General features: G+C 45.2%; 1 long non-coding RNA gene across 1 annotated transcript; it reads left to right on the top strand.

Annotated features, from left to right (window-relative positions):
* Nucleotides 1-21,273: 21,273 nt before the first annotated feature.
* LOC147976460 (uncharacterized) lies at nt 21,274-22,050 on the top strand. The gene is made up of 3 exons (XR_015602144.1): nt 21,274-21,315; nt 21,465-21,575; nt 21,895-22,050. It is a non-coding gene; the product is annotated as an uncharacterized LOC147976460 (long non-coding RNA).
* Nucleotides 22,051-23,985: the final 1,935 nt, after the last annotated feature.

Raw genomic sequence — 23,985 nt, 5'->3', positions numbered from 1 at the left:
TATCGCCCACAACTCACTTGTGTTCTACTCGTGCATATGACATCTACGCATAAAACCTGGTTCGGATGCCACTGTTGGGGAACGTAGTAATTTCAAAAATTTCCTGCTCACACGCAGGATCATGGTGATGCATAGCAACAAGAGGGGAGAGTGTTGTCTACGTACCCTCGTAGACCGTTCGCGGAAGCGTTATATCAACGCGGTTGATGTAGTCGTACGTCTTCACGATCCGATCGATCCAAGTACTGAAAGCACGGCACCTCCGAGTTCTGCACATGTTCGGCTCGGTGACGTCCTCGCCTTCTCGATCCAGCAAGAGGGGCGAAGTAGTAGATGAGTTCCGGTAGCACGACGGCGTGGTGACGGTGTTGGTGAAGATCAATCTCCGCAGGGCTTTGCCTAAGCACTACGAAAACTATGACGGAGGATAAACTAGAGGGGACTGGGTTGCCGGCACACGGCTTGGTGTTTCTTGATGTGTCTTTGGTGCTAGCCCTGCCCCTCTATTTATATGTTGAGCCCTGGGGTCGAAACTGAAGGAAATATTCCCTAGAGGCAATAATGAAGTTATTATTTATTTCCTTATGTATCATGATAAAAGTTTATTATTCATGCTAGAATTGTATTAACCGAAAACATGATACATGTGTGAATACATAGACAAACAGAGTGTCACTAGTATGCCTCTACTAGACTAGCTTGTTAATCAAAGATGGTTATGTTTCCTAACCATGGACAAAGAGTTGTCATTTGATTAACAGGATCACATCATTAGTTGAATGATCTGATTGACATGACCCATTCCATTAGCTTAGCACCCGATCGTTTAGTATGTTGCTATTGCTTTCTTCATGACTTATACATGTTCCTATGACTATGAGATTATGCAACTCCCGTTTGCCAGAGGAACACTTTGTGTGCTACCAAACGTCACAACGTAACTGGGTGATTATAAAGGAGCTCTACAGGTGTCTCCAAAGGTACATGTTGGGTTGGCATATTTCGAGATTAGGATTTGTCACTCCGATTGTCGGAGAGGTATCTCTGGGCCCTCTCGGTAATGCACATCACTTAAGCCTTGCAAGCATTGCAACTAATGAGTTAGTTGCGGGATGATGTATTACAGAACGAGTAAAGAGACTTGCCGGTAACGAGATTGAACTAGGTATGGGATACCGATGATCGAATCTCGGGCAAGTAACATACCGATGACAAAGGGAACAACGTATGTTGTTATGCGGTCTGACTGATAAAAGATCTTCGTAGAATATATAGGAGCCAATATGAGCATCCAGTTTCCGCTATTGGTTATTGACCGGAGACGTGTCTCGGTCATGTCTACATTGTTCTCGAACCCGTAGGGTCTGCACGCTTAAGGTTACGATGACAATTATATTATGAGTTTATGCACTTTGATGTACCGAAGGTTGTTCGGAGTCCCGGATGTGATCACGGACATGATGAGGAGTCTCTAAATGGTTGAGACATAAAGATTGATATATTGGAAGCCTATGTTTGGATATCGGAAGTGTTCCGGGTGAAATCGGGATTTTACCGGAGTACCGGGAGGTTACCGGAACCCCCGGGAGGTATATGGGCCTTAGTGGGCCTCAGTGGAAGAAGAGAAGAGGCAGCCAGGTCTGGGCCGTGCGCCCCTCCACCCCTAGTCCGAATAGGACAAGGAGAGAGGGGGCCGGCGCCCCCATCCTTCTCTATCTCTCTCTTTTCCCACCTCACGAATCCTATTCCAACTAGGAAAGGGGGGAGTCCTACTCCCAGAGGGAGTAGGACTCCTCCTGGCGCGCCTCTCCTGGCCGGCCGGCCCCCCTCCCTTGAACCTTTATATACGGAGGCAGGGGCACCCCCTAGAGACAAGTTGATCCACGTGATCATATTCTTAGCCGTGTGCGGTGCCCCCTTCCACCATAGTCCTCGATAATATTGTAGCGGTGCTTAGGCGAAGCCCTGCGACGGTAGTACATCAAGATCATCACCACGCCGTCGTGCTGACGGAACTCTTCCCCGACACTTTGCTGGATCGGAGTCCGGGGATCGTCATCGAGCTGAACGTGTGCTAGAACTCGGAGGTGCCGTAGTTTCGGTGCTTGATCGGTCGGACCGTGGAGACGTACGACTACATCAACCAAACGCTTCCGTTGTCGATCTACAAGGGTACGTAGATCATACTCTCCCCTCTCGTTGCTATGCATCACCATGATCTTGCCTGAGCGTAGGAATTTTTTTGAAATTACTACGAAACCCAACAGTGGCATCCGAGCCTAGGTTTTATATGTTGATGTTATATGCACGAGTAGAACACAAGTGAGTTGTGGGCGATATAAGTCATACTGCTTACCAGCATGTCATACTTTGGTTCGGCGGTATTGTTGGACGAAGCGGCCCGGACCGACATTACGCGTACGCTTACGTGAGACTGGTTCTCCCGACGTGCTTTGCACATAGGTGGCTTGCGGGTGACAGTTTCTCCAACTTTAGTTGAACCGAGTGTGGCTACGCCCGGTCTTTGCGAAGGTTAAAACAGCACCAACTTGACAAACTATCGTTGTGGTTTTGATGCGTAGGTAAGATTGGTTCTTGCTTAAGCCCGTAGCAGCCACGTAAAACATGCAACAACAAAGTAGAGGACGTCTAACTTGTTTTTGCAGGGCATGTTGTGATGTGATATGGTCAAGACATGATGCTAAATTTTATTGTATGAGATGATCATGTTTTGTAACCGAGTTATCGGCAACTGGCAGGAGCCATATGGTTGTCGCTTTATTGTATGCAATGCAATCGCGCTGTAATGCTTTACTTTATCACTAAGCGGTAGCGATAGTCGTGGAAGCATAAGATTGGCGAGACGACAACGATGCTACGATGGAGATCAAGGTGTCGCGCCGGTGACGATGGTGATCATGACGGTGCTTCGGAGATGGAGATCACAAGCACAAGATGATGATGGCCATATCATATCACTTATATTGATTTCATGTGACGTTTATCTTTTATGCATCTTATCTTGCTTTGATTGACGGTAGCATTATAAGATGATCTCTCACTAAATTATCAAGAAGTGTTCTCCCTGAGTATGCACCGTTGCGAAAGTTCTTCGTGCTGAGACACCACGTGATGATCGGGTGTGATAGGCTCTACGTTCAAATACAACGGGTGCAAAACAGTTGCACACGCGGAATACTCAGGTTATACTTGACGAGCCAAGCATATACAGATATGGCCTCGGAACACGAAGACCGAAAGGTCGAGCGTGAATCATATAGTAGATATGATCAACATAGTGATGTTCACCAATGAAACTACTCCATCTCACGTGATGATCAGACATGGTTTAGTTGATTTGGATCACGTAATCACTTAGAGGATTAGAGGGATGTCTATCTAAGTGGGAGTTCTTTAAGTAATATGATTAATTGAACCTAAATTTATCATGAACTTAGTACCTGATAGTATCTTGCTTGTTTATGTATGATTGTAGATAAATGGCCCGTGCTGTTGTTCCGTTGAATTTTAATGCGTTCCTTGAGAAAGCAAAGTTGAAAGATGATGGTAGCAATTACACGGAGTGGGTCCGTAACTTGAGGATTATCCTCATTGCTGCACAGAAGAATTACATCCTGGAAGCACTGCTGGGTGCCAGGCCTGCTGCTGGAGCAACACCAGATGTTGTGAACGTCTGGCAGAGCAAAGCTGATGACTACTCGATAGTTCAGTGTGCCATGCTTTACGGCTTAGAACCGGGACTTCAACGACGTTTTGAACGTCATGGAGCATATGAGATGTTCCAGGAGTTGAAGTTAATATTTCAAGCAAATGCCCGGATTGAGAGATATGAAGTCTCCAATAAGTTCTATAGCTGCAAGATGGAGGAGAACAGTTCTGTCAGTGAGCATATACTCAAAATGTCTGGGTATAATAATCACTTGATTCAAATGGGAGTTAATCTTCCAGATGATTGCGTCATTGACAGAATTCTCCAATCACTGCCACCAAGCTACAAGAGCTTCGTGATGAACTATAATATGCAAGGGACGAATAAGACTATTCCCGAGCTCTTCGTAATGCTGAAAACTGCGGAGGTAGAAATCAAAAAGGAGCATCAAGTGTTGATGGTCAACAAGACCACTAGTTTCAAGAAAAAGGGCAAAGGGAAGAAGAAGGGGAACTTCAAGAAGAACAGCAAGCAAGTTGATGCTTAAGAGAAGAAACCCAAGTCTGGACCTAAGCCTGAAACTGAGTGCTTCTACTGCAAGCAGACTGGTCACTGGAAGCGGAACTGCCCCAAGTATTTGGTGGATAAGAAGGATGGCAAGGTGAACAAAGGTATATGTGATATACATGTTATTGATGTGTACCTTACTAATGCTCGCAGTAGCACCTGGGTATTTGATACTGGTTCTGTTGCTAATATTTGCAACTCAAAACAGGGACTACGGATTAAGCGAAGATTGGCTAAGGACGAGGTGACGATGCGCGTGGGAAACGGTTCCAAAGTCGATGTGATCGCAGTCGGCACACTACCTCTACATCTACCTTCGGGATTAATATTAGACCTAAATAATTGTTATTTGGTGCCAGCGTTAAGCATGAACATTATATCTGGATCTTGTTTGATGCGAGACGGTTATTCATTTAAATCAGAGAATAATGGTTGTTCTATTTATATGAGTAATATCTTTTATGGTCATGCACCCTTGAAGAGTGGTCTATTCTTATTGAATCTCGATAGTAGTAACACACATATTCATAATGTTGAAGCCAAAAGATGCAGAGTTGATAATGATAGTGCAACTTATTTGTGGCACTGCCGTTTAGGTCATATCGGTGTAAAGCGTATGAAGAAACTCCATACTGATGGACTTTTGAAACCACTTGATTATGAATCACTTGGTACTTGCGAACCGTGCCTCATGGGCAAGATGACTAAAACGCCGTTCTCCGGTACTATGGAGAGAGCAACAGATTTGTTGGAAATCATACATACAGATGTATGTGGTCCGATGAATATTGAGGCTCGTGGCGGATATCGTTATTTTCTCACCTTCACAGATGACTTAAGCAGATATGGGTATATCTACTTAATGAAACATAAGTCTGAGACATTTGAAAAGTTCAAAGAATTTCAGAGTGAAGTTGAAAATCATCGTAACAAGAAAATAAAGTTTCTACGATCTGATCATGGAGGAGAATATTTGAGTTACCAGTTTGGTGTACATTTGAAACAATGCGGAATAGTTTCGCAACTCACGCCACCTGGAACACCACAGCGTAATGGTGTGTCCGAACGTCGTAATCGTACTTTACTAGATATGGTGCGATCTATGATGTTTCTTACTGATTTACCGCTATCGTTTTGGGATTATGCTTTGGAGACGGCCGCATTCACGTTAAATAGGGCACCATTAAAATCCGTTGAGACGACGCCTTATGAACTATGGTTTGGCAAGAAACCAAAGTTGTCGTTTTTGAAAGTTTGGGGCTGCGATGCTTATGTGAAAAAGTTTCAACCTGATAAGCTCAAACCCAAATCGGAGAAATGTGTCTTCATAGGATATCCAAAGGAGACTATTGGATACACCTTCTATCACAGATCCGATGGCAAGACTTTTGTTGCTAAGTTCGGAAACTTTCTAGAGAAGGAGTTTCTCTCGAAAGAAGTGAGTGGGAGGAAAGTAGAACTTGACGAGGTAACTGTACCTGCTCCCTTATTGGAAAGTAGTGCATCACAGAAAACTGTTTCTGTGACACCTACACCAATTAGTGAGGAAACTAATGATAATGATCATGAAACTTCAGAACAAGATACTACTGAACCTCGTAGATCAACCAGAGTGAGATCCGCACCAGAGTGGTACGGTAATCCTGTTCTGGAAGTCATGCTACTAGATCATGATGAACCTACGAACTATGAAGAAGCGATGGTGAGCCCAGATTCCGCAAAATGGCTTGAAGCCATGAAATCTGAGATGGGATCCATGTATGAGAACAAAGTGTGGACTTTGGTTGACTTGCCCAATGATCGGCAAGCAATTGAGAATAAATGGATCTTCAAGAAGAAGACTGACGCCGACGGTAATATTACTGTCTACAAAGCTCGACTTGTCGCAAAAGGGTTTCGGCAAGTTCAAGGGATTGACTACGATGAGACCTTCTCACCCGTAGCGATGCTTAAGTCTGTCTGAATCATGTTAGCAATTACCGCATTTTATGATTATGAAATTTGGCAGATGGATGTCAAAACTGCATTCCTGAATGGATTTCTGGAAGAAGAGTTGTATATGATGCAACCGAAAGGTTTTGTCGATCCAAAGGGAGCTAACAAAGTGTGCAAGCTCCAGCGATCCATTTATGGACTGGTGCAAGCCTCTCGGAGTTGGAATAAACGCTTTGATAGTGTGATAAAAGCATTTGGTTTTATACAGACTTTTGGAGAAGTCTGTATTTACAAGAAAGTGAGTGGGAGCTCTATATCATTTCTGATATTATATGTGGATGACATATTACTGATCGAAAATGATATAGAATTTTTGGATAGCATAAAGGGATACTTGAATAAGAGTTTTTCAATGAAAGACCTCGGTGAAGCTGCTTACATATTAGGCATAAAGATCTATAGAGATAGATCAAGACGTTTAATTGGACTTTCACAAAGCACATACCTTGACAAGATTTTGAAGAAGTTCAAAATGGATCAAGCAAAGAAAGGGTTCTTGCCTGTGTTGCAAGGTGTGAAGTTGAGTCAGACTCAATGCCCGACCACTGCAGAAGATAGAGAGAAAATGAAAGATGTTCCCTATGCTTCAGCCATAGGCTCTATAATGTATGCAATGTTGTGTACCAGACCTGATGTGTGCCTTGCTATAAGTCTAGCAGGGAGGTACCAAAGTAATCCAGGAGTGGATCACTGGACAGCGGTCAAGAACATCCTGAAGTACCTGAAAAGGACTAAGGATATGTTTCTCGTATATGGAGGTGACAAAGAGCTCATCGTAAACAGTTACGTTGATGCAAGCTTTGACACTGATCCGGACGATTCTAAATCGCAAACCGGATACGTGTTTACATTAAACGGTGGAGCTGTTAGTTGGTGCAGTTCTAAACAAAGCGTCGTGGCGGGATCTACGTGTGAAGCGGAATACATAGCTGCTTCGGAAGCAGCAAATGAAGGAGTCTGGATGAAGGAGTTCATATCCGATCTAGGTGTCATACCTAGTGCATCGGGTCCAATGAAAATCTTTTGTGACAATACTGGTGCAATTGCCTTGGCGAAGGAATCCAGATTTCACAAGAGAACCAAGCACATCAAGAGACGCTTCAATTCCATCCGGGATCTAGTCCAGGTGGGAGACATAGAGATTTGCAAGATACATATGGATCTGAATGTTGCAGACCCGTTGACTAAGCCTCTTCCACGAGCAAAACATGATCAGCACCAAGGCTCCATGGGTGTTAGAATCATTACTCTGTAATCTAGATTATTGACTCTAGTGCAAGTGGGAGACTGAAGGAAATATGCCCCAGAGGAAATAATAAAGTTATTATTTATTTCCTTATATATCATGATAAAAGTTTATTATTCATGCTAGAATCGTATTAACCGGAAACATGATACATGTGTGAATACATAGATAAACAGAGTGTCACTAGTATGCCTCTACTAGACTAGCTTGTTAATCAAAGATGGTTATGTTTCCTAACCATGGACAAAGAGTTGTCATTTGATTAACAGGATCACATCATTAGTTGAATGATCTGATTGACATGACCCATTCCATTAGCTTAGCACCCGATCGTTTAGTATGTTGCTATTGCTTTCTTCATGACTTATACATGTTCCTATGACTATGAGATTATGCAACTCCCGTTTGCCAGAGGAACACTTTGTGTGCTACCAAACGTCACAACGTAACTGGGTGATTATAAAGGAGCTCTACAGGTGTCTCCAAAGGTACATGTTGGGTTGGCGTATTTCGAGATTAGGATTTGTCACTCCGATTGTCGGAGAGGTATCTCTGGGCCCTCTCGGTAATGCACATAACTTAAGCCTTGCAAGCATTGCAACTAATGAGTTAGTTGCGGGATGATATATTACAGAACGAGTAAAGAGACTTGCCGGTAACGAGATTGAACTAGGTATGGGATACCGACGATCGAATCTCGGGCAAGTAACATACCGATGACAAAGGGAACAACGTATGTTGTTATGCGGTCTGACCGATAAAAGATCTTCGTAGAATATGTAGGAGCCAATATGAGCATCCAGGTTCCGCTATTGGTTATTGACCGGAGACGTGTCTCGGTCATGTCTACATTGTTCTTGAACCCGTAGGGTCCGCACGCTTAAGGTTACGATGGCAATTATATTATGAGTTTATGCACTTTGATGTACCGAAGGTTGTTCGGAGTCCCGGATGTGATCACGGACATGACGAGGAGTCTCGAAATGGTCGAGACATAAAGATTGATATATTGGAAGCCTATGTTTGGATATCGGAAGTGTTCCGGGTGAAATCGGGATTTTACCGGAGTACCGGGAGGTTACCGGAACCCCCCGGGAGGTATATGGGCCTTAGTGGGCCTCAGTGGAAGAAGAGAAGAGGCAGCCAGGGCTGGGCCGCGCGCCCTCCACCCCTAGTCCGAATAGGACAAGGAGAGAGGGGGCCGGCGCCCCCCTCCTTCTCTCTCTCTCTCTTTCCCACCTCACGAATCCTATTCCAACTAGGAAAGGGGGGGAGTCCTACTCCCAGAGGGAGTAGGACTCCTCCTGGCGCGCCTCTCCTGGCCGGCCGGCCCCCCTCCCTTGAACCTTTATATACGAAGGCAGGGGCACCCCCTAGAGACAAGTTGATCCACGTGATCATATTCTTAGCCGTGTGCGGCGCCCCCTTCCACCATAGTCCTCGATAATATTGTAGCGGTGCTTAGGCGAAGCCCTGCGACGGTAGTACATCAAGATCGTCACCACGCCGTCATGCTGACGGAACTCTTCCCCGACACTTTGCTGGATCGGAGTCCGGGGATCGTCATCGAGCTGAACGTGTGCTAGAACTCGGAGGTGCCGTAGTTTCGGTGCTTGATCGGTCGGACCGTAGAGACGTACGACTACATCAGCCAAACGCTTCCGTTGTCGATCTACAAGGGTACGTAGATCATACTCTCCCCTCTCGTTGCTATGCATCACCATGATCTTGCGTGAGCGTAGGATTTTTTTTGAAATTACTACGAAACCCAACAGAAACTTGGAGCAAAAGCCTCCTCAAAGTCGGTTTTACCCGAAAGGCAAGAGTCCCACTCGGACTCCAGGACCAAACGCCACAATCCTTGGCGTCTGGCCTAGGGCCAGACGCCAGGGTCTCCGGCGTTTGGCCCCCCTGGCCTCCGCAAAACTCCTTTTGCACCGACTTATAGCCCCATGGGTCTGACCCCTTGGCCAAACCATATCATCCAATATATGAATCTTTACCTCCGGACCATTCCGAAGCTCCTCGTCATGTCCGTGATCTCATCCGGGACTCCGAACAACATTCGGTCACCAACATACATAACTCATATAATACTATATCGTCAACGAACGTTAAGCGTGCGGACCCTACGGGTTCGAGAACTATGTAGACATGACCGAGGCACCTCTCTGGTCAATAACCAATAGCGGGACCTGGATGCCCATATTGGCTCCTACATATTCTACGAAGATCTTTATTGGTCAAACCGCATAACAACATACGTTTGTTCCCTTTGTCATCGGTATGTTACTTGCCCGAGATTCGATCGTCGGTATCTCAATACCTAGTTCAATCTCGTTACCGGCAAGTCTCTTTACTCGTTCCGTAATACATCATCCCGCAACTAACTCATTAGTTGCAATGCTTGCAAGGCTTATAGTGATGTGCATTACCGAGTGGGCCCAGAGATACCTCTCCGACAATCGGAATGACAAATCCTAATCTTGAAATACGCCAACCCAACAAGTACCTTCGGAGACACCTGTAGAGCACCTTTATAATCACCCAGTTACGTTGTGACGTTTGGTGGCACACAAAGTGTTCCTCCGGTAAACGAGAGTTGCATAATCTCATAGTCATAGGAACATGTATAAGTCATGAAGAAAGCAATAGCAACAAACTAAACGATCAAGTGCTAAGCTAACGAAATGGGTCAAGTCAATCACATCATTCTCCTAATGATGTGATCCCGTTAATCAAATGACAACTCATGTCTATGGTTAGGAAACATAACCATCTTTGATCAACGAGCTAGTCAAGTAGAGGCATACTAGTGACATACTGTTTATCTATGTATTCACACATGTATTATGTTTCCGGTTAATACAATTCTAGCATGAATAATAAACATTTATCATGATATAAGGAAATAAATAATAACTTTATTATTGCCTCTAGGGCATATTTCCTTCACCCTTGAGTTTGTGGTAATTTATTTTATAATCTTCTCCAAAAATTGTCACGTAGACTGCTTAGAAACCGAAGCAGTTCCAAGGAAGAATTTAGGTTTTTGAGAGAGAACAGGTCGGTTTTAAAGATGAAACGATGGTTATTTTGTCTGTTTTTCTTGTTTTTTTCTCTGCACTCAACATAGCAAGTTACCCCGGTGCTATATTGAAGTATTAAGTAACCGTAGACTTGTTATATTGAAGTATTAAGTAATCATAGACTTATAGTCGATGTTTCCTTGTCTAAAACTTCTTTATCTCAGAATGGACAGGTAAGAACTTCCTTGTCTAAAAAGACAACCGACCAAACTACTTAGTGATACAAAACAAACAAGAATGAGAGTGTTCCTAAGAAACAACAATTGAAAGTGTTCATGCACCAATAAGAACAATTGAGCAATATACTATAAAAGTCAAATGACCTAGAGCGTTCAGTCTCCTGACGTCTCCAGTCTGTAGCTTATGCAAGAATCGAGCGCCAATTTAGCAATTTGGGAAGAACATGAAGTGGAAATTGATTAGAACTAAATGCAGTTTGTTTGTTTTGTTCGTTGGTTGCTTGACGTGCGTTGTATTATGTCTGATAGCTTTATTTATAAGGTCGGGCGTATAATTTTTCTCTAAAACGAAACCAAAGGCGGTACAAACGGGGTTGCTTAGCTTTTCTTGTGCGTTCCCCGTCTGCGCACACCCAACCAAAATAAAACCAAATCCGTAGACAATGTCATCGCTGCTAGCAAGCGAGGCAGCGCCGCCACGACAAACCACCATGGCGCCACAAACTGAGATAAGAACTTACTCATGATACAACAACTGAGATAAGGAAATCATCGACATTCTCAAGAGAATGACAATATACTGATATTTTTATTTAATCGCGAAGAATATACTGATATATTTAGCCTACGCTTGCAAATATTAAACCTAGATTAATAGAACAACTTTCAATCTGACCAACAGCTATAACAAGGACACTATGAGCAAACATGTGACGTGTTCAAAGACAAAGAAACCATCCGTTTAGGGTGTGGCTACATGCAAGTCGCGTTAGTTTTAAATTTGGGTCAGTCGACCATTCTAGACCATTGGATGAAGATCGTGCGACGCATGGCCCTTCTTCTTCCTCAACTCTTCTTCCCAGACCACCACACGGGCCGCCGGCCGAACCACCTATGACCATCACACACGGCCAGGGGCGCTCCTGTGCAGTCTCGTCGCCCCACCCTCCCTGAAACCGCTCTAGACCTGCCCACGTCCTTTTATTTCTCCGGCGAAGCCTTACCACGGCCCCATCCTAAATCCTAAGATAGATAATGGGATAGCCCTTCGGCGAGGCCCTTCTTCTTCTTCTTCCTTCTCTCCGTCTCACTCCGGTGAACTCTCAAAATCGACTGACCTCAATTTAAAGTTCAGTTGACTGTCAGTTAGCTATCGTGTCCGTTTATGTACAACGTTGTGAGTTGTGACGGGTTCACAGACAAAGATCAGAGAAAATAAGGCGGCGCCGCACGTGAACGTCGATTCGCGCGCTGCGTTGCGGCATGTTCTCGGCGCTGCCTCCACGCCAGGACCCGGGCCACGTGCCGGCGTTGTAACTGAGTGTGAAGGCCCTCCCATGTGCTCTCGCCGTGTGAAGCCGCGGTCGCTGGTGCCGCTGCACCGCAGGGACGCGAACTGGGCCGCGTTGTCCGGCGTCGCTGCTTAGGAAGATGGAGCCACGCCAGAAGTCGTAATCGAGATCGTCGTCGACGCCGAGGGTGCCTTTGGGTCCTGAGGACGAATGCATCTTCGAAGCCGAAGTTGCCGTCGTGCGAGCCGCGGACGCGCATGGAGCGTCGGACACCGTTATTGTGGATTTGCTGGATGTCGCTGGTCGAGCCCGCTAGCTGGAGCGCCACCGCCGATGCCGGCGATGAAATTGTGCCTCCGCCGCAGATTACGTGCTGTCGAGTCGATGAGACGCCGTGCCGCCGGACCAGCAGTCGAGCGATGCGGCCGCTGCGCGCGTGCCACCGAGCGCAGGCCATAGGTCGCTCCCGCCATTGTCTTTTGGAAGTGCTTCTTGTAGCGATTCGGTCGGGCAAACATGAACGGAAACAGTTTGATCATTGCCTCGCATGCAAGCAATTGGATGCTATTCCATCGGTTGATTGATTTTAACGCTCCCCAAGCCGTGAACGTGTGCCTCTGGCGCCGCATGCGACGGGCCGTCGGCGACGGGGATTCACCTTCCCTTCGTGTGATGCCCAGTCGCTCTCGGTCTCGGTAGATGTAACGGGATTGAAAAACAAATGACAATTAACCCTCTCTTTTCATTACTGATGATGATGATCTAGTACATATATATGAATGGGGTCTGTCTATGTTACAGCTAGATGTGAGATAATATCTCATATCTAAGTAGTAAATGCACACGTGCAACGCACGTTAATATTTAGGAATATATTAATTGCATGTGAATATTAGGTATGTGTTAATCTGTAATTAGTGCAATATCTGATATAATATTAATTGCACGTTAAACATGTTTAACGCTCGCCATTGGAGCAGTCTAGGTCGTTGGATTAACTTAGTTCGATGGCCGAGATCAATTGGATCTGCACCTTTGGGTCTTTTTATATTAGTATATAGATGATGTCAACGCCACCTTCTTATTGTTTATCTTGTTTGTCTGATTTTGATTTGTCATAAAGCCTGAAACAAACGAAACAGTCTTGCGCTCACGTCCGCCTCGGTGGGCCGGCCCCTATACGTTCGACAGCTCACAGCTCTTAGTGTGTACTAGCAGGAGGCTAGCTTTTTACGGTGTGCAACAGCCAGCCGAAGATTCCTTCTTGCTACATGTGTCTCTTCCTGTGCGTGCATGGTAGATCGATAGATCATATTAGATTGGATGGCGACGCAAGGAGAAGCAGCAAGCACCTTGGTAAGTTGTGTTGCGTCACAACTCGAAGCTAGTGATCAATTTTTTCCAGGAAGATCTAGTGATCAGATGTATGTCAGTGAAAATAAAGTAGCTCTACCATCAATTTGTTGGATTTTGCATTATATTGCCATCTATTTAGCGGTGTGTCTCTGATCCCTAGCTTCTAGTAGGCTATAAATGATTTGTTTTTTTGCCCTTTTGTTTTTGCTTTTCCGTTCCACTCTATATTTTATGCATTAATTTTCAATAAAAGACAAAGTTTGATAAAAAATTCAGAAACATGTTCACGAATTTGCGGTTATATACATTTAATTTCTAAAATATACAATGAACTTTTTTAGATACAATGAACATTCTAAAATACAGTGAACTTTTTTAAAATATACACTCGCTAACAACACAAAAGGTCCAACCTACTATGAGCGAATAGTGAGCGACCGCTAAGCTTAGTGATTGTATCAGCGCCTCCCCCCCCCCCCCCCGCCCCACCCCTGAGTTCCTTATTGTAGGTATTAGCGGGCCTTACTGTTTTATTAGCGACATGCAATTGGGACAAAGGGTCAAGTCATGCAACTGCAAGTCCATCCTTGATTGCATGTTAAAGGTGGACATGCAATTGGGTAGGGTTCGGGCAAGTTGCATCTAGGGTGAAAACAAAACAACACCCTTTCGAGTTTCAAGTCGAGGGTGGACATGCAATTGGGCCGACAGAAACCCCTAGTTTCAGGTCGAGGGTCTAATTGCAACTACTATGAAACAAGAACAAAAAACACCCCCCCGAGTCGCGAGTTGAGGGTGGACTTGCAACTAGGGCAACTACAAAACAACACCCTCCCGAGTTGCGTGTACATGGTTGACTTGCAACTAGGGCAATTACAAACTACATCGCTCGAGTTGCAAGTCGGGGCTGGACTTGCAATTGGAGTGAAAACAAAGAACACCCTCCCCGAGTTGTGAGTACATGGTTGAGTTGCAACTGGGGCGATTACAAACTACATCTCTCGAGTCACAAGTCAGGGGTGGACTTGCAACTGGGGTGAAAACAAAACAACACCCTCCCAAGTTGCAGACGAGAGGAGGCTTGCAACTGGGCCGACAGAAATCCCTAGTTGCAGGTCAAGGGTCTAATTGCAACTACTATGAAACAAGAAAAAAACACACACCCCCGAGTTGCGAGTCGAGGGTGGACTTGTAACTAGGGCAACTACAAAACTACACCCCCCCGAGTTGCGAGAACATGGTTGACTTGCAACTAGGGTGATTACAAACTACATCCCTCGAGTTGCAAGTCAGGGGTGGACTTGCAACTGGGGTGAAAACAAAACAACACCCTCCCGAGTAGCGAGACGGGGGTGGACTTGCAACTGGGCCGACAGAAACCCCTAGTTGCATGTCAAGGGTCTAATTGCAACTACCATGAAACAAGAACAAAAAACAACAACCCTCGAGTTGCGAGTCAAGAGTGGACTTGCAACTAGGGCAACTACACAACTACACCCTCCCGAGTTGCGAGTACATGGTTGACTTGCAACTAGGGCGATTACAAACTACACCCCTCGAGTTGAAAGTCGGGTTGGACTTGTAACAGGGGTGAAAACAAACAAGAAAGAACACCCTCCCGAGTTGCGAGTACATGGTTGACTTGCAATTGGGGTGATTACCAACTACATACCTCGAGTTGCAAGTCAGGGGTGGACTTGCAACTGGGGTGAAAACAAAACAACACCCTCCTGAGTTGCGAGTCGAGGGTGGACTTGCAACTGGACCGACAGAAACCCCTAGTTGCATGTCGAGGGTCTAATTGCAACTACTCTAAAACAAGAACAAAAAACACCCCCCCCGAGTTGCTAGTTGATGGCGGACTTGCAACTAGGGCAACTACAAAACTACACCCTCCCGTGAGTCGGGGGTGGACTTGTAACTAGGACAACAACATACTACGAGCTCAGTTGCGAGTCGAGAGTGGACTCGCAACTAAGATGAAAAACAAAATAGAGGCCCAGTTGCGAGTTGATGATGGACTTGCAACAACAACAACAACAACAACAACAAACTATGGGCCTTACCCGCAAAAAAACTATGGGCCTAGTTAGAGTCGGGGGTGAACTTATAACTTTGACAACAACAAAAGTATGAACCTAGTTGCGAGTCGAAGATGGACCTGCAATTAGGAAAACTATGAAACAGTGCACCCAGTTGCGAGTAAATGGTCGACCTGCAACTGGGATGAAACAAACTATGGACCTAGTTGCGAGTCAAAGGTGGACTTGCAACTGGAGTGTAAAATAAAAGACATGTCTAGTTGCGAGTCGAGGGTGGACTTGCAATAGGGAGCACTATGAGGCCAGTTGCGAGTCAAAGGTGGAGTTGCAACTGAGACAGCTGCGAAACTACGAACCCAGTTGCGAGTCAAGGGTCGACATGCAACTGGGATCAAAGAAACTACAATCCCAGTTGCGGTCAAGGCTGAACTTGCAACTAAGATGAAAGACAAAACGCATGCTAAGTTGCGAGTCAAGGGTGGGCTTCCAACGAGGATAAAACAAATTGTCGGCCTAGCTAGTTGTGAATCAATGTTGGACTTGTAACTGGGACAACTGTACACTACTATGATATGAGTTGCGAGTCAACGGTGAGTTTGTAACTGGCACAACTACAAACTGTGAGCTTAATTGCGAGTCAAGGGTAGACTTGCAACCGGGATAAAAAACAACCACATGCCCAATTACGAGTCAGTGGTGAGCTTGCAACTGGGACAACTACACAAAACTACAATACGAGTTGTGAGTAGAGGGTGGATTTGCAACTATAACAATTACAAACTATGAGCCGAGTGACAAGCAAAAGATGGACTTGCAACCAGGATGAAAAACAAAATATGGACCCAGTTATGAGCCTGAAGGTGGACTTTCAACCAGGATGAAAAACAAAATATGGACCTAGTTATGAGTCTGAAGGTAGACTTGCAACCGGGACAAGTGCATAACCTACCTCTTTGACTTCTACGACATTGCCAAATGACATGGGCACACAAGAACGCGTGCAGAAAAATGCCCAATAACAAAACATATGTACAACATGGATGGGACGACAAACGAACAAAAAGGAACAACGCAGTAGAGGAATACATCGGCCGACATGCAAGATCAAAATTTGCACTAAATTACAACAGCAAGATCCGATGGACAACAACTCAGATGAAACATTGCTAATTTTATCTTGATAAAGCTTAGAAGAAATCAGAGACAATGTGAAAATGAACAGAGAAGGTAACAACCGTGATAGATCTTCGCTTTTCTTGTCTCTTCTAATTCTACGCCGTGGCCTAGAAACAACGTAGCGAAATGGCTTGTCAGCACGACACGATAATGGGCCGTATAGTGTGAAGCCAAACTGACCAACAAAAGGATGTGCGACAAACAAAACATCGACCAACAAGGCGGGGATAGCGCTTGCATAAAAATTGAAAAAAACTAAATCAACGGGTAAAAAACTTAGATGAGACATCATCAAAAATCATCTAGATGTGATTTTGCAATTTAGTATAAAATTTTCGACTGAACAAATGGAGGAAAAAAGCCTCAACGCGCACGAGACAGAACAAATTACATGAATCGTACACCAATTAATCATGTGGAGAGAATTAGCAAATAGTCGATCTGATTTGTACAAAAAAATGAAAAAATTATACAGTTTTCTTTTAGAAAATCAAGAACAACTCACATTTTTTTAAGGTGGTCGAACAACTCACATGGACGTGAAATGATCAGGGGACAAAGAAAAAAAAAGGCCCAAACACTGACACAGGGAACACATGCCAACAAACAACGACTAAGGACATAATGGGCCCAAGAAACGCAACAGCGATGTGAGCACAACGGATACGGCAACTACACGAGCACATTTCCCTCAAAAGAAAAAAAAACTACGCGAGCACATAATGGACGCGGCAAACTAGAGGAATCAAGGGCTTGCATGAAAAAAAGACTGCAGATCGAACGGTGAGGGCCTTAGATGTGAGACACCAACAAAAAAGGTTGGAAGCTTCTCCCAAAACTAGTAAAAAAGCCCTTCATGGGTCAGCTCATTCATACATGTACGCTCCCGGAAGACAAAAAACCAAACAATTGGCAGGTGGCAGGAAACTATATAAGGACATAGAACGACTAGACAAACTTTCCTCCGTGAAAGAAAAAACAATTCTCGGTTTCCCTGGCTGAAAGCCCACAAAGAACAAAAACGGGAGACCCACAAAAAACAAAAAAGCCCACAACGGGCAGGCGGGACAAGAGGCCACAGCTGCCATGTGCGGTGTCTAAACAACAAAAAAAGCCCACAACGGGCAGGCGGGACCTACACAGGACACGGGATGTCGCGCGCGACACCGCTAAATCCTATTCGGCGCCCTCTGCGCCCGCTACAGTACTAATTACAAACGAGCGCATACCCCCCTTCACCGTTGGGCCGGCCCATCTAGCTTTTCTCTCTGTATTTATCACACCGCAAAAAAGTCTGCTAGTAGCAAGAATCGAACCGGTGCCGTCCTGCTAAATAGTAAGCTGCAGTAACCACCCCGCCATCACCAACAAGATATGCTAACTTTCATATATTTATCTCTTTTCTTCTTTCTTTTCTTCTTCTGTTTTCGTTTTTTTTATTTTTTATTTTTCCTGTTCTTCTTCCTAGGTTCGATGAACTTTTCCAAATTCGCGAAACCCTTCTTCAAAATCGATGAAATTTTATCAAATTCAATGAACTTTTATTCAAATTCGTTGAACACTTTTCAAATTCAGTGAACTTTCTTCCAAACTCGATGAACTTTTTTCAAGATTGGTGAACTTTTTTCAAAATCGATGAACTATTTTTCAAAATCAATGAACTATTTTTCAAAATCAATGAACTATTTTTCAAAATCAATGAACTATTTTTCAAATCGATGAACTTTTTTGAAAAGTGGTGAACTTTTTTGAAAAGTGGTGAACTTTTTATTCAAAACATTGAACTTTTTCCAAATTTCATGAACTTTTTCCAATATTTGATGATCTTTTTTAAAAATTGATGAACTTTTTTCAAATTGGGGTATTCTTTTTCAAAATTAATGATTTTTTTTCGAAAAGTCAACACAGTCAACTATGAATTGGTGAAAAGTTGAACGGTCAACTGAATTGAACGATCAACGCATCTGTTGAATCTAACAAGAGAATTTTCTGTTTGTTGAGCTATCGAAAGAAAGGATCGATCCAGCTAAATGGGCCGGCCCATCTGAGCTGGGACGTGAGCGCCAGCATGCAAAAGCGGCGCATAAGGCGCCAACGAGGAGGACTCCCGCGACACCAGCGACCAAGCGAGCGGAACAAGCTGCACGAATCTTAAACAGAAAATAAGATCAGACGGCTCTAAAGTTAGATGTGAGATAACTATTTCACATCTAGATATGAAATAGCAAATCTGATATGAATGATGCATCCAAAAAGAGAAGCGTCATTACCCTAAAAAAACGGAAATGTTAACGCCCACACGTGTGGGCGTTCACCACCCCGACCACACGCAAGCATCACCGTTGGCAGGTGTGTGCACGAATCTTGGAACAAACCAGGTGGTTTTTTGTGCCACGTAGGATGAGGCGCGTGTGCGAGTAGGTTCGCCCGCACGTTGGTTGCCACCCTGCGGTCAGCGGTTGCCATCTGAGTCGTGCAGTGGAACTGCAATGCGCCCGCACGCCACGCTTCAACTGCGGTTGACGTCGCACGCCTCTGCCCCCTCCCCCTCACGCTCCCATTTACTCTTCTGCACCGCAGTTACTGGCAGAACCCACTCGCATTTCCAACTATCGAAGGAGAAGGAGAGGGGAGAAGGCGACGGTGAAGGCGGAAGAATCGACGGTGCTCGGGACCGTCGGTGGTGCTCGCCGGAACGGAGCAGCTCGCCGGAGCGCCTGCGGGTTGAAGGTACTGCTCGATGCACCCCTCGCAATCCCTTCCTGCATTTCCTCCCCTTCCCTCCCTGTTCAATTCCTCGATCGAGATTTGTAGAGATTCAGGCGATTCGTCAATGCGTCGGCGTTCCCGCCGGCGCCGAAGTCGTCTGCTAGACGTTTTTGGTTGCATTGGCCAGTTTTGTCATGGCCGCGGCGGCGGCATCGTCGGCGTGGTTCTGCTTGTTCGGAGGCACGCACTAGTTTTTGCATATGGATTGAGCAGGTGTCTTCCGGGTAGTTTTTGATGCGCGTTGGTTCGATTTTGTGTTTTGCAGTGAGTTCGTGGGAGAATTTCGAGGGTGAATTTGAAGTCGAAGTAGTTGCCATTGAACCCTAGATCTAGTTAGTTTGGTTTTTGAAAATGCAGAATGAGGCGAACTTGATAGTTACATTAACTATCATGATTGCGCGACCACTTACTCCCTGAACATATTTGATAGTTGCCACAAACGTGTTTCCCCTTGCGGCAACAAATTACTGAAAACGACTGTGTTAGTTGCCACATGTTAGCTTTCGCACATGGCAACTAATTTTGCTGAAGTAATGCGATACTTGCCACACACACGCTCTTCCATGTGGCAACTAATTCTGCTAAACTAATGTGATATTTACCAAACACACGCTCTTTTTTCCGTGTGGCAACTAAGATTGCTGAATTCCTGTGTTAGGTGCCACAACCATTCTATTTTCATTGCGGCTAGTGTGTTTTCTGAATGTTATGTGACAGCAACCACGGTGTGACAGTTGCCACAATTGGTAGTCAGTGGGCATTGTGTGTTTTCTGAATGTTATGTGACAGCAACCACGGTGTGACAGTTGCCATAATCGGTAGTCAGTGGGCATTCAAGAGCCAAGTGCACTGGATGGCAACCACTGCGCACTTAAAGTGTGCTTGTTGCCATCTAGGTAGTATATTCATATGGCAAATAGAGTACGAACACACTACCTGTTGCCATTCTGCATATAAGACAGTGTGGCAAATAGAGTGTGAACAGACTGCCTGCTGCCATTTCTGCATATAAGACAGTGTGGCAAACTGTCTGCACAATGTGGCAACCGAATTTGCATATCAAATGTTTCAGATGCCATACGTATGCGTTGCATGCGGCAAGTGTTTTTGCTGACCCCCTTGCATTTACATTTTCCACCATGACAATTTGGTATGTTCTCATCTCAGCAGAATGGCTCGTGGCGATCGTCAAAACGATGATGATGATTTCATGGATCCACCACAGCGTAATCGGGCAACTGGGCGGAGAAAAGAGGGTGATGAGGTAAATGTTCACCCCCCCTTCTTCCTGATGTATGTTAATGGTTGACACCTTTGAGCCCGCAATCGTCTGGCACGAACTAAAATTTCATTACATTGCAAAATGCGGCAACAACTGATATCCTGTTTTTGTTTGTAAAAACATGGCAACAACTGATCACTTTATATCTGTTTTTTTGCAGAAGAAGAAACATATTCACAACAGAGCCTCCCAAGAACGACTGACTGCGTTGACTGACAAATTCAGCGACGATCAGAAGGGGGCTGCTGCTGAGATGGGTATGCAGTCTATGATGGCTGTCCGGTGCACGAACCTTGTCAACCCTGTATGCGATTGGCTTGGTGAGATCTACGACCCCGCCTCTAGAGAATTCGTGATTCCGGGACGCGAAAGACTACCGCTGAATGAGGAATCCGTGTTCTGCACGTTGGGTGTGCCCCGTGGACATATCAAAGTCCCGTACGAGGTCAACAACGAGATCGAGGAAGCGCTGTTCCCCCGTTTGTTTCCTGGGTTGGAATCCATGCCGAACACGACTGCAGTGGCAGATTCGTTGGAGGCCATGACGACGCACGGAGATGTTTTCAAGATGAAGCTACTCATGTACCTCATCTCAGCCGTTTTCATGCCGACCACTTCTCTTCGCCCAAGCAACAAATGCTTCCCCATCCTGGTGAATGATCTATCTTTACTACATTATTTTTCCTTCAATTTTTTTGCTCCGATGTCATGTGCAAGCTAGTCACCGACAGTTTTCTTTGTTGTTTTTTCCATTGGAATTCTGACGCGGCAACTCCTTGTCCTGAATTTTATGCGGTGCAGGCGAAACTGAAAGATGTGAAGAACATGAACTGGTGTAAGTTCATTGCCGACTTCCTGCATGATGCATTTGCAAGCAAGGTGTACCAGAAGGGTTGTCGACTGCATTTAATGGTATTTTTTTACCGGTCCTTTATGTGAACACTATTTTTAACACATCTTTATTCATGCATGTCAACATGATCATAACAAGATGGCAACTGCCATGTTGATTATGTGGCAACTGCCATCATACTGTGATGGCAACTGCCAACATGACAACATGGCAACTGCCATCATACTATGATGGCAACTGCCATCACTCTATGATGGCAACTAGCACATGCAGATGACATATTCTTCGTAAAATACCATATATTTTATCCTGTTATTTGTCGCAAAATACCATGACCGCAAGTGATATTTCTTTCTTTTTAAAATTGTTGTACATCAGCTCATGTACGTCGACTGCCTTGATCTGTCCACCGTGGACTTCACTGGGACAGGAGGCCCGCCGCCTGCGCACAAGTTTGCTGTTTCTGCGTGGACTATCGATGCTGTCAAGGCTGTGCTTGCTGCAGACAGGGTAACTGATAGCAAATATGGTAAACTGCAGGTTAGTTCTACTTTTTTTTTGCAACACATGAACTGCTAGTTAGTGTTCATCATTCTCTCTCTTATATCGTTGCTACTTTTTTTTCTTTCTCCCCAGATGATGGCCAAGCATTCTATAGACTACAGCGTGTTTGGGGGGCCTCAAAACTTTGAAAAGTGGATGGACGTGCACTCATCTCCGTCTTGTCCTTCAGAGGTAATCAAAAGATCTACATATATGGTTTGCCGTGGAGTATTTTTCGATGTCGTGCAAGTGATTGCAATATGGGGTTGTCATTGATGCCTCTTTGTTTTGTGTACAGGCGAGGGCACCTGTTGAGCAGCTAATAGGGCAGTTTGCATCTGGAATGACTGGCTTGCTCGAGAAGTTGGTTGAGGGGTGGACGTCCCTCAGTGGCTCTGACGGCGACGCGGTTGCGAGGCAATTCACTTCATTCGTCCCAAAACGTACACACCGGCCAACCGGTTGCCGTGGCCGGTATGACTACAATAGTTCCCAGGAGCCCGCTGACACACAAGATGAACTAGGTGGAGACGCTGGTCTCAGCAAGGATGACGATGATGTCATGGATAATGTGCAAGAGGACACCGATGATGATGAACACGCTGAAGTTCGCGCAGGTGGTAACAAGGGTAAGGATGCAACAGATGTCCCCCAACCGGATAAAGTCAAACAACACACGGCTGTGAGAGGCGAAGGGGTTTTGCCATCAAAGAGGGGGATGGCTCCAGAGGGTGCTGGGCAAGTTTCTGCTGGCAAGAGGTCTAGGACCGACCCTGTAGCTGCCAGGAAGAGGTTCGACTTTCATCTTAGCCTTTTGCTTTGTCTATTTTCTTCGAACAGACTCATCCTCTTTTTTGCACTTGTGTTCTGTCAAACGCGGCAACGAGATTGCTGACTGACAATTGCCACCTCTTTTTTTTGACCTCCATCTCATACGTGCAGCGAGCCGACAGCTGGTGGACGAGCAATTACGAAGAAACAGGCGTCAACGCCAACCCGTGTTTCTGCTCGGTTGAACAAAGGTGCCCCCATTGCCGGTGATACCACTTCCACCAGGACATCTCCTCGCATGACGACAACAAACACCGGGGATCCTGTCGTGTTGCCAGACCTGAGGAAGGCAGTCAGGAAGTAGGTTTCTTCATCCGCTTTCATTGACATAGCGCTATATTTTTTGATTTTCCAATGCATTCGTTTAGCTTGTCACATTGTCTTCTGTCATCGCCCCCCCACGTGGCAACCGCTGTTTTACCAAATGATATTTTATTTACTTTCTAAACGTGTGGCAACTTCTATTTTTGTTTTTCACATGGCAAGTGGAATGTTGGCCAAATGGTAACTTTAATGTACCTTATGGCAACTGCCATCTTTTTACCATTGTCTTGTGAGCTCATCCCACGCCTAGGTTTGAAATTGCATTCATGGCAGATCAGACATTTTTATCATTCTTTCAAGGTTGCTAACATGGCAACTGCTGCTGGATGGCAACTGCTAGTTATGACACATGGCAACTGACGTTCCCCTTACATGGCAACTGCCAGCTTTTCCACCTGTTTTTCCATTTTCTTAAGATTTCTACCAAGGCAAACATAATTTTGTTTCATTTCTAAATACCTTTTTCATGCGCTTCATTTTTTTTGCAGGGTGAAGAAGACTACTACGCGTGGGTCCAAGCATATCAGTAAGGACCCGCTCGAACGCATGCATTCAAAGTTGTCAACAGGGGGCAACTCAGATGTATAGGAGGCACCAGTCGACAATACTACTGCTGCACCGTTGACCGCTCCCACCAACTCTGATGCAAGTGGCAGACCATCTCCGCCGGCTGCAGATGTGCAGCCTACAACAACAGGCATCCGTACATTGGGGAGTGACGAGTCGGTATCTGCCAGGACAGCTGAAATACTGCCAACCCTTCTGGCAATG

Source organism: Triticum urartu, chromosome 4A (assembly GCF_056163025.1).
Source record: "Triticum urartu cultivar PI428250 chromosome 4A, HENAU_Tu73, whole genome shotgun sequence".
NCBI classification, from domain to species: Eukaryota; Viridiplantae; Streptophyta; class Magnoliopsida; order Poales; family Poaceae; genus Triticum; species Triticum urartu.
Note: the sequence above shows the minus strand (reverse complement) of the source record. Positions and strands in the feature narration are given on the sequence as shown.